Raw genomic sequence first — 12,201 nt, forward strand, 5'->3', positions numbered from 1 at the left:
GTAAAGACCATGGCTGCTGTCAGGCACTGATGGTCTGTAGCTGTGCAAAACAGCAGAGAAGTGCTGAAGATCCTCAGTTTATGTTGGTGCAACTAAAGTGATGGAGAGCAACAGCCAAAGGTTCCCCTTTTTGCTGTGTGCTCTGTGCCTCTGAGCATGTTTCCAGAGGATTAGCTCAGTTCTCACAACCCTGCTTCCTCTGCTGAGGTGCTCATGAGGTTTTACTCTACTTACCAAGGTATTTGCAATGCAAAAGAAATTGCACCTGAAAATGTTAATGTGCAATCTGATTGCCAAACATGTGTGCATTTTAAAAGAGATTAATTTGGCTTGCTCTGCCTACCATTCCCAGGCTGTGGCTTTGCTTTCCTCCATATGATATTTAAACTCTGCTTCCCACAGCAGATTACTCCCAGCACACCCCAAGGAAGGGTACATAGGGACGAGATGTAGATGATCTAATGGAGATCCATCATTGTTGAAAAATTAAATTATTAGGGATTATACTCCCTAAGTATTGAGCAACTGGTCAAGCAATTGGTCCTGCCTTGAGCTATGCTGTTACATGGTTTTTCATCAGCTTTCAATTTTCAAATCTATGAGTATTTCTTAGTGGAGTTATGGACCCCATGGAGGAAATTCAAACCTATTGATGACATCTGTCTTGAGACTGAGTATTTTATAACCAGGGGAAAGCAAGCCTTAGGTTTAGTCAGAGAAGTGAAGAAGCAAGAGAAGTCAATCAGGTCCTAACAGATCCAAGCTGTCCTGCTTTGCTGTGCTTTACTCACCTTACTGGGTTTATTATTTAGCACAGACAAAAATTGTCTGCTTTTTTGTATAAAAAGCACAACTGAAAGTCTGTCCAAAATCCCTTTCTTACAGAAAAAGGCTCACTCAAGTCTTTAATTCAGTGGCTGTTTTCTACAACACATCTGAGGCTTTTCTCTTCCTTAGAATATGAATATTAAATAGAGGTTACCACCATTTGGCAGATTTCCTGTAATTTTCAATAGTTGTATGAAACAGATTTCTAAGACTAGGCATTTTTAACTGGTGAAATAACAGGCTCTGTACCTGGTAGCTATTTTGAGTGATATAATACCCATGTAAGTAGATACAACATTTCTCTGAATTTCTGCTGACTTTGGACCTGAATAATCTATGCAGCACTTTTGGGTTCTAGCATGATAAAAAGGGTTACCAGGGACCAAGGGTTATGTGATTGCCTTGTAGCTGGTTTACATCCAAGGGTTCTTTTAAACCTGATGATAAATCCTTTATTCTACTGCAAGTCAGAAATAATTAAGGCAGCAAAGTTAGACTTGTTTCAGGAAAATGAGATGGGAATTTGGGCAGACTTTACCCAGCAGCCTGGACATTGATGATGTGGGCCCAGGTTTGCCCTGGCTCTCAGGAGCTGCTCCAGGTCAGTTTTTTTAGTGGTGCATGGACACACAACCATACTCCTCATCTTGTTTTTCTTTATTCCACCTTCATTTCTGTCCTGGTTACATTGGCTTCTTTCCTTAGCAGCATAAATACTTGGGTTCATGAATGTAACACATTTTAACTTTCAACTTCTATGATTGTGTAGTGAGAGCATAACTAATGCATGTTCTTCCATGAGGATATGGGAAATAAAAAGCAAGGGAAAAATAGACGGGTTTTTTTGATATCTTGAAATGGGAAAATAAGGTAAATTAATGTCTCTGCACAATTCCATGAGTTTTTTGTCTAAAATAATGTATGGATTATTATAAATATAACAAAAATCAGACTTCTGCGACTGATGCTTAGCAGCTGTTGAGAAAAACCTGACAAACAAAGGCTTTGGCTGCATTTACACATGGCCAACAACGTGGTAGTGTTGCTTCATTGAACCAAACAGGACTTCTCAGATCTATAAAGTTGTTTAGATTCATATATTATGTTGTAATATCCATATTTTGTTATTAATTTGCCAATACTTTTTCTTTTGTTTCTTTTTTTTTTAAACAAAAGAAGAGGTCAAGCTGTTGCAATAATTATGGTTAACTTAAAGTGAGAATGCTCATCAAAATATTTTCTCGTTTGAAATGAGATGAGGAGTTGTGTGGAAGGGTTTTGCTCAAGTATGCATTCAAATTCAGGACAGAAAATGAGCTTGTAAACAGGAAATTCTCTTTTGCAGGCTGCAGTGCCAAACACATCTTGATACATACAGAAACAATCATAAAATGCTTTTTGTTTACAGAGCTATTATTGCTCTAATAGAAAGATTAAATTTTGGAAGAGCTGACTGTGAGTTAGTGGGGAGGACATCAGGCAAGTGACCTCATGAGCATTTCAGTGTGTTGGGAGTCTTTTGTGGGTGCATATCTGAAATAAAACTATACTTTGGTTCTTTTAACATTATACTTAAGATAATATTTGAATGAATGTGTGCAGCAGAATCTGGTTCAGGTAATTCATGAGATATCTAAAAAACAAAAGGTCTTGAAAGGAGTTTTCACCTTTTACTTTTTAAAACTAGCATAATTTATTCAGCTGGGAGGTTTTCTTCTGTCATTGTTTATTCTTTCTTGACCTAAAACTTATGCCAAAGCAAGATTTTCATGCCAGATAGTGTTAATGTTTACCCTTCTGAACAGCTTTTTCTTTCAAATAAGGTAATTTCCATGTGTGCTGCCTAGCAGGGTGTTTCAGATGAAGAATTGATATGATGTTGGGTATTTGATTTGGAGGTTCATATAACAGGTTGGCTATCCATGCAGTTTTGCTATTATCTGGAAGAAAAGTTTTGACATCTGTAATTGTCCACCCACCACTGAAGCAGTCAGACGTGCTTTATAATTATATGGAGAAACCTTATGTGCTCAGCTGCAAAACTGACTGTCCAAAGCAAATAATGGAGACTTGGCTGCAGAACACATTTCCCTCCTCAAATAAGACATGATCAGAGAGAGAAAGAAATGACTCCTGCATGAAGAAGTGCTGTGGCATTTAATAGAATATTATTATCTTGCTACAGTAATTATGTACCAGCCTATAAAAATGACCAAGAAAACATATTCTGCTTCTCAAAGTCTATATGACAACTACAAAGTTATTTAGAACAGATGCTCACTTTCTAATTCTATGGAATTTTGCAGAAATTATTATGGAATTCTAGTAAATTATCTATTCCTTAGGATTACTTCATAACAAATTTTAAAGGACTTTTGCTTTATTCACTCTAATGAAATTCAAAATGGTTTTCCCACATGAATCTAAAGGCTGTGCCTGGAAGTTTTTTTCCTTTGAAAATCGAAAGAAAACAGATTTCAGGGGTAGGTAGGGATTTTGGTGGTCTCTGGATAAGAATTTCAAGTTTCTCAGTCAGCATAGCTGTTGTTTTATAGGGACCTCAGGGACAAACTAAGCAAGGGAGGCTTGAGTTGTCCCTGTGAGCTGTGGGGCAATGCTGGGTTGGGTTTTGTCAGTGTAGCTGCTATGAGCAGAGTCAGAAATCAGTGACAGTAAGTTTTGGCCCATTACCTTTAAGTTGTAGCTTTGTGGATTCCTGTAATGTTTAATGGGATAGGCAGGAAGTTTTAGGGCAGTCATTTGATATTATAATGTGTATTATGGTTATAATATGGTATTATAAATGACATTATAAATGTCTTGGTACTGTTCTTAACAGTGTGGGGTCTGAACATATATATGTTTATTGCTAAATCCAATACTTGCTGGTAAAAGGTACAGGAGAACAGAAAGCTTGTTTTCTCCTAGAAAGTAATATATTTTTATCTGCTTTTCTGGGGTCAGAATGTACTTTTAATTAGAATTTCCCAGCAACCTGCAGTGCTGCTTGCCTGTATCCCTCAGCTGAGCACTGTTGTCCAGTACTATAACAATTTTTTATTTTTCTTTCACCTAAGTTTGTGAATTTATATCTTGTGAAGATGATTTTCATTTTTGCCAATGCAGATCTGGAATTTCTTGATTGTAAGAATCTAGTTTTACTCACTGTAGCACACAGTAGCTGTGCTCTGTGAAAAATTTGCTTTGGTTATTCCAACATGTGCACTTACATATGGTAATTGGAGCTTGTAGAAATTTATGCAGGGGAATATGTGTTAGTCTGTGTCTGGAGCTGAGGGTATATTAGCCTGTGTAAAACCTCAGCTGAGTAAAGACAAAGTTTCCAACTTTGTAAACTAAATAAGCACGTCTCTGGGTCCCAGTTTCCCACAGTTTTTATTGTGTATACATAGCAGCATGTCTCAGACAGCTTGTCATGTGGAGGGAGGTTTCATGTGATGGGTGAGTTCATCACATGATATGCATTTACATGTTCCTTTTTCCCTTTTTTTTCTAGTCTGAGATTGAGCCACTGCTGCAAATTGAGCTTTTGGAAGAGAGCAGCAGTGACAATATTCATATAAATTAATTCCATTTAAAAAGGCAACCTTTTGTGGTGGTTCACTGATAGTTGCCAAAGTCACACAGCTGCCTCTCTGCATCCTTCTAGAAAAGCCTTAGCAAGAGCTAAGCATCACTTCTGACACACCAGCAGGGTTTGGAACTCCTTGGAAACTCACAGGGATTGGTTTGATGGAGGGATTTTCCACAGCAGACTCCCTGGAGTATCTGTGCTTTCAAAGATAAGGGTTTCACTTCACAGCCTGCCAGGCAGGGACGTGTGCTGTGCTTCTCTGGAGGAAGGAGCACAACCTGCTCCCTGATCTTAGTGAAACCTGCCAGAACCCATCTCCTCCCTGTGCTGCTTAGGCAGCATCTCTGCTGGATTCGGTGGCCTCTTGTATCTCTGTAATGCTGCTCAGCACAGGAGTCAGTGTGGGTTGCAATTAGAGGGAACATTTTCCTTGCTGCCCCTCAAATCCACAGCTGGCCTGCCTCAAGCTGTTGCCTCCAAACCTATAAGCATTGACATGAAAACTTTGTTGAATTTTGTGAAGAAACCCAAAGCCAAAATACGTGGAGCACACAAAGCCAGTTTGCCTGCAGCAAAAGAAATTCTGTTCTCCTCCATTCCCTCCTGTCAAGGCAGGGCGTGGGAAAGGAGGCTTGTAATTCTGAAAGACTTGTGACAGAAGTTTGCTTGGTGAAAAGTCATCATAAAGAGCTTTTATTACAATCAGAGGCAAGGATTTCTGTCAAAGTCCATATAGGACAAATCCCTCTACCCTAAAATAACTGCTTGGAATCAGAGGATTGGAGACTGAGCCATATTTCCAAGTGCCCATGTTTCCATTTTCTTTTCCAATGTGTGCCCTGTGGAGCACTGGGGAAGCTGCAAGGCAGTCATTAGGTGAGCTGTGTATGGACATGTAGGAGGAGGTTCCTGCCATGGATCCTGTAGGGTGGGGGAAGTGCCAGCATGGTTTAGCCTCAGGTGGCTCTGTGGAGCCTTGCAGGTTGTTTGGGACAGAGCATGCTTCTGGATTAGGAGACATCTGAAATGTATTGCACAGTGATGTTTAGTCTCCTTTGGAGCAAGGGAAAGGTGTCATGTAGTTTTCCTGAGATCCTCAACTGATGACATTTTTCTATGCTCTGCTTCCTGTTTTAGCAAATACAGCGTGAGGTGGGAGAAAATAAAAGAGTGAAGAGGGGAGGCATTGTGGTCTTCAACATCCTTGGAGGGAAAGCAGAGGGGCAGGTACAGATCTCTTCACTCTCATGACCAGGGAAAGGACTCAAGGAAATGGCATGAAGCAAACCAGGGAGGTTTAGGTTGGACATCAGGAAAAGTTTCTTCACCCAGAGGTGTCTGAGTGCTGGCACAGGCTCCCCAAGGCAGTGGTCACAGCACCAACCCAACAGTTCCCAAAGCATTTGAACAATGCTCTCAGGCTGATGGTGTGACTCCTGGGGCTGGTCCTGTGCAGGGCCAGGACTTGGACTCCATGATTCTGATGAGTCCCTTCCAACTCAGCACATTCTGTGATACCATGATTCTTCCAAATGCATGGGCTTGTCAGATGCAAGCTAAATACCAATGCAACTGTGCTGCTACCTGCAAAAAAGTCACACATCTTGGCTGGGAGATGCATAGCTGAATGGAGTGGGAGTGAAGCCTTCTGGAAATGGAGGAATAGTTATTTCTCCTTATCCAGACCTTTTTCTATTTAGTGTATCGCTCTTTCCCTTTCCTCTTCTTCTTTTTCCTCCTCCAGTGCTATTTTAAAATACTGATGAGACAACACAGGGTCCAACAAGGATTCACTTAAAGCATTTTAAAACTCTCTAAATTAAATATTTTGGTAGAAGTCATAAGTCAGATTGCTCTTATTCTAGTGAGAGGTCTTGCTAGTAGTTGGGAGATCTTTGTGTTGGTTCTTTTCTAATTAAATGGTGAGCTGCTGCCTGCTTTCTGGCCTTTGAGCCTTTTACTACCTGAATCTGGAGAACAGGCTGTAAAACATTAAATATAGGAAAGCTGGGAAATGTAACACGCTATAAATGTATGAAGGTAGGAGCTCAAATATGTGTGGACATAAAGATTTTATTTCTTTACATAAGGTTTAAATGAAGAGTCTGCAGTATAAATCTCTGCTTTCAAAGTGAACTATCACTTTTCAGCAAGAAAGAAAGCAAGAATGACTATTAAGAAATAAAATATTCCACATCTAGGAAGCACCAAGGCAAGCCTTATAAGACCATATGCAAGTAAATTAAGACCCCCAACCTGCCCCCCAAATATATCATAGGACATTTTTTTTTTGTTTTTAATCTGCAGCTTGGAATTGTATAGTTTTGTCTTTTTTTTATTTGGTGAATAAGACATGCAAAGGTCACCATTATGCAATGAAGCTGTCAGGAGACAGCTGGGAGGTCTTCATTTAATGCCCATTATGCCCCATATTTGATATCTGTATCAGGCTCCTAATGGGTGGTAGGCGGGGGTGGAGGATGATGGTAGTTTGGAGGAAACAAGCTGTAGCAGCTCCCTGGAAATCACTGGGGGCACAGGGAGAAGGTGATGTTTTTATAAGCAGAATAACTGAAAAGTATTCCTTAAAACCTAACGTATTTATATAAGCAGAATTTCTGATTGCACCCAGAAAACGGTTTTAACACTTGCAAATGAAAACTGAGAAATCCTAAATGTTTTAGATCTTCAGGCCAAATCTTGTTTGATTTCTCTCAGGTTTTTTGTCCAGCTGGATTGATCACATTACTGACTTTTTATACAGAACTCCCCATTATGAGCTATGTGATTTCTGAAAGTAATTTTTCACAGCTGGTTATTGAAGCAGTGGGATCAGCAGCACTCACCATTAGGATTGCTCTGAATATTTGTTGTGTAGGTGGACCTTGAAGGAAATCTGGTTCTTTCTAAACCTGGACCAATGGAGCACTCCCCAGCTGATTATATGAGGCCTTTAGATTTTCATGCTCCACTGCTGTGTGTGGATGTATTTCAGCAAGTGAGCTTGGCTTGTCTGTGTTTGGTTGTGTGGCAATATTTTCATCTTGTGTACTCAAACAATAGTGTCTTAAGTCCACTGAAAAGCCACCCCAGTTGAAATTGTAGTAAAATCCATGTTGTGGGAGGGGGATATAGTCAATTAGCCAATTATGTGTTTTGTTCAACTAATTTTTGATCTGCTTGAATCCTGCTTAGTGAAGCATCAGAAATCTCTGTTTGGTGCAGGGTATGCAGAAGAAAACCTATCATTGTGTTAGTGCAATGATGAACCCCAGGCAAGGAAGAAACAAGTAGTAAGCTGAAGTAAGTTATTATTCAGAGGAAACATGATGCTATCATACTTCATATGAAAACCTCTCATGGCTGGGGGCTGCAGCCTTTTCCTTCTCCCAGCAAGTCTGAAGTTAGTTTTGGCTTGAGATGGAGGCAGAGGGTTGAGTATCTCCCAAAGATGTTTTCTAGTTTCATCTTGCTCAGTCAGCAGTCTGAAATGGATGATTGCACTGAGGTGGGTTTCTGGACAGCATTGATGTTCTGGGCTGTTGGCATGGGGTGGATCTTGAAGAAGGAGTCTGCATCTCATAAAGATCCTATTGATAAAATGTGAATAAATGACCTCTGCATCTAGCTGTTATTGGTATGCTGGGGCATATTAACTACATCTAAATTATTGCATAGGAAAGACCTATGAAATTTATTTGACTTCAATGACCTCCTTAGAGAATGGGCTGTGTAATTTGCTGAATAGCTTTTTTTTTTTTTTTTTTTTCCCTTTCCAATATACCTTTATGAGTTTCCCTGTTAGGAACACTTTGATATAGGTTTACTTGATTTTGGCCCTTGCCATGGGCTTGTAAATGACTTTCAGCCACATACAGGACTGTGTGATACCTCCCAGAAGTCTAGAGCATAAAAGAAATGAAGATACAGTCTGGGCTGTGCTATTAGGCTATAGCTTTTATATTTATTGCTCTTGTATGTTATCAACCTGCTTCTTGGGTTCTGCCTCTTCTCTCACATCTACTTTTCACTTGCAGAGCTGACTCTAAAATATCAGGGTCTCTCAAATCCTTAATTCAGACCTACATCCTCAGTGTCACTGTGATGTTTTGTGGGACCTCTCCTAAGCAGCTCAGACTGACCCACTCTTAATCTTATTGTGGTACAACTTGCCCTGGCATTTCCTTAATCACTGTCATTGCCAGAAGCTTTTAAAAATTGAGTCTTCATGGAGAGCTTATCACAAGCAGCTGGAAGAAATGCATGACCATAATGTCTGCTCTAGTGCATGCCACTGAAGCTCATTTAATGCAATGCCAAGGGCAACTAATGAAGTCTGTGAATGTTAATTATGTTTTAATAATACAATTGATTTTCTTCTGCATTAACTTTGCCTTCAAAGAAAAAAAAAAAGCCTTCTCTTTCTCTAAAAGGAGCATTCCCCTATGGGTGATTTATAGGTATAGAATTATGCCAAGTGAATAAATGTTCCATTATTGTCATATGATCACATATATGCCACCACCATTAACTGAAATTTATTCTTTGCTTTGAAGACATATGCAGTGCAATAGGAGCTGTGAGCTGAAATAATCTAGCATTCTGGTAAAGCTGAAATCAGAGTATAACCGGGACAGGGTGATGCTGCTGCTGGAGCCCCGTTCTCAGAGACAGGTCACTAGGTGGCAGCGATACACAGCAAAGCTGCCTCTCTTCTTTGCTCCTTAGTTCGCTCCTCAGAAAACTTGCAACACTTTGAAAGCAAAGAAAAAAAAAAACAAAACCGAACCAAAAGCCCATTTCTGAATGCACTTAAAATTATACATTTTAAATTCAAACTACTGTGTTATTTTTTTTCCTTAATAACTTTGACTACAGAGTGAGGACACATTCTTACTGGAGAGCACAACATAGAGCAGTCACAAGTTGCCTTTGTGAAAGGTTTGTGTTTGGAAATGTTGGGAAACAGTGCAAAAAACTTTTCATATTTTCCAGAGTGCACCCTAATTAGCTCAAATGCTTGCTGCTGAAGCAACCATGGGTCTTGTGATGGGTTGGGTGGAATTACACAGCAGAGCACGGGACCTTAAGTGCTCTGGGTAAATTTGGATTTGCAGAGTAACTGTCTGACAAACGCTGTGGCAAACTCTTAGAAGTGCTCCAAACATCTCTCTCTCTGAGCATGCTGACTTTTGCCTGTTTCTCCTTTTTCTCTGCAGTGTATTTGAGCTTTCACTTGTTTTGGACAAGCCCTTCTTTTTTGGATTATTTACACTATGATAGACTAAAGCAAAGGTTTTCTTCTTCCTCCAGCATACCTCTGAATCTCTTGGGTTCCAACACATTTCCCTTGCAAATGGAGCGACTCTGTACATCCTTAATGTAAAAGAAGTTGCTTTCTCTCAGAAAGCAGTAGGAAAAAAGCAGAAATGGTAGGTTTCCAAGAGAAATCAAGGTGGACTTGTCTTATAAATAAAAGCAATTCATGGTGAAAGTGCAGACTAAGCTGTCTGGAGAAGTTTGAAAAATCAACCCCCGCAGCTCTGCTTCACCCTTCTGCTGGAGACAGCCATCCCTGGAGCAGAGATGAACCTGGTCCAGGGCTCAGCTACCTCACTGCTCCATTAATTAATGTTAATGGGAATGGCACCTCGGGAGGAGCCAGACCCAGCCCTACCAGTGGTGACTGGGCAGTCCCAACCCTTTACCCAAATTTGCCATTTATGTCTGTAGGGTACCTGGAGCATTCTTTTTGTTTTCATATAATTATATGTGTGATAAGTAGGCAAAGAGTTCCATTTGTTCAAATACACATTATAGTTGAGCAGTGACTCAGCTTTCTCAGAGGTTCTCCATTCCAGATTTTCTGAAGAAGCTCCTCTTCCAGTCTGGCCTTTTTGTATTTTATTTTTTTCCCCTTTGTAGTTTGATCGTCTTTTCCTTGTTTGTTTCCTTTTTTTTCATAAGGACTACCCAGGAAACTCTGAGAAACATTTTAATCTGCAGAGTCATTAAACTAATATAATTCTTCACAGAAATTCTTCACTCTTAGTATTTTTCCTGAATAAAATTATGGTCTCACAGTTATACTAAATTGAGTTTATGGGCCCAGGGTTAAATTTGGCCATTACTTTGCAACCAGATAAGGATCCAGCTGAGGTTGAACTGTCTGTGATTCAACATTGATAAAACAGCAGTGATGCTTTGTTTGCTTGGAGAGACATTTGAAAAATGTTCAGAGCTGGGGTGTGGTTCATCCCTACTGGGAATGGAAGTTGATGCAGCACCTTGGAGGGCACAGGGCTGGGTGCAGCTCAGCCTGCCCTGAGTTAAAGAGCAGATAGTTTGTGCATTTGGTATTTGGATTTGGGTTGATGCCTAAATCTCTTACTACAGTATTCTGTGGGCTTCAAAACTGCAGGCTGTGAAATCACTTTATACAGCCTGTAGTAACAAAACAACTTGTGGCTGTGGGGAGGCACTGGCAGAACTGGCTGTGTCCAGAGCAGCAGGCTGAGGGAGGCCAGGGGATGCTTTCTGAGGTTCCCTTGAATCCAGGGCATGGAATCCATCTCTGGTGCATGGATGAACCCAATCTTGATGTAGCTGGATCACAATTAGGATGCAGAAGTGGAACCAAATTATTGCAGAGGGGTTTTGTAGCATAGATATAACCTAAGTGTCCATAAGATGTGGCTCTTGCCTTGCTGTAGTCTTTATATTGCATGATAACATCCTGTGACCATGAATGAGGAAAGAGTTTAAATGCCTGTGGGGCTTTGCCAGAGAGCAATTAGGATAGGCCAGCTCAGGCTCATTGTAAGAATTCTCATCCTTCTTATGTCATAATCATTCTTCTCACCATGATGAGGTTTTACAGCCTTGTCTTTGGAGTCTGTCACTACCTTGCAATCTGGAGCAGCAGCAGTGAGCAGAAATGCCTTTCATCATCCACAGCCAGGCAGGAGACTGGGATCACTCCTGCAGAGTGGGCAATGGCTCTCCATCCCCCATGGCAAGGCTAGCTCTAATTAAAGCCAACCTTTGAGGAATTTACAGCTATTACAGAGCACTCCCATCTGTGAGGTGAGCTTCTGAGAGAGGATAATGCTTGTGCTCATGTTTCTGCACCAGTTTCCTGTCCTCATCAGGTGCAACTCAAGCTGTTGGTGATTATCCCTAAATCCCACCATGTCTGGGACCTGTTATCTCAGACATGGCCTCTCACCCCACACTAAGATGTGGGGCATACAACTGCCTGTTTGTTCCTCAGGTAAAGATGTCCATGGGAGGTTGTGGGGATTTCCTATTGGAAAAATGCTCATTTCAGGAATTTGGCCCTTACCCTTCTTCCCTTCTCTCCCCTTGACAGCCTGCCAACACACAGGTCTTATGAATTTCCAGCACACTGTATGGATTAGCTGTTGTCATTTTTCCTCTCTTTTGGTACATGTCTTTTACTAGTTAAGATTTGTGTGGCAGTTTCTTTCTTGAGGTACTTTTAGGTTTAATAAATTATCAATAATTGGTTAATCAATGGCTTTAAATAGTTACATAATTAATCAGTTAGGTTGTTTATAGCTATCTGACCTTTCAGTTTTTAGATTTTAAACTATTTGCAACACATATATATCATTCATGTCTACAATGTGTGTTGTTCCTTTCTCGCAGTCTCTTTCCAAAGTATCCATAAAAGAACATTAGCAAGAAGTGTCACTAAACTGGGAATTGTACTATACATTTCTGGGGGAGAAAAAAAAGTTAATTTTCCTGTACAG

General features: G+C 40.3%; 1 protein-coding gene across 10 annotated transcripts in view; it reads left to right on the forward strand.

Moving 5' to 3' along the window:
* Nucleotides 1-12,201, forward strand: part of LOC306802062 (uncharacterized protein) — a 116,757-nt gene that overhangs the window by 77,706 nt on the left and 26,850 nt on the right. For all 10 annotated transcript variants that reach the window (XR_013774261.1, XR_013774262.1, XM_079305802.1 and 7 more), the window contains one exon: nt 9,419-9,522. The gene's annotated coding sequence lies outside the window, so the exon portion shown is untranslated. The remainder of the gene's footprint in view (nt 1-9,418; nt 9,523-12,201) is intronic.

This window comes from Erithacus rubecula, assembly GCF_903797595.1.
Source record: "Erithacus rubecula genome assembly, chromosome: 5".
NCBI lineage: Eukaryota > Metazoa > Chordata > Aves > Passeriformes > Muscicapidae > Erithacus > Erithacus rubecula.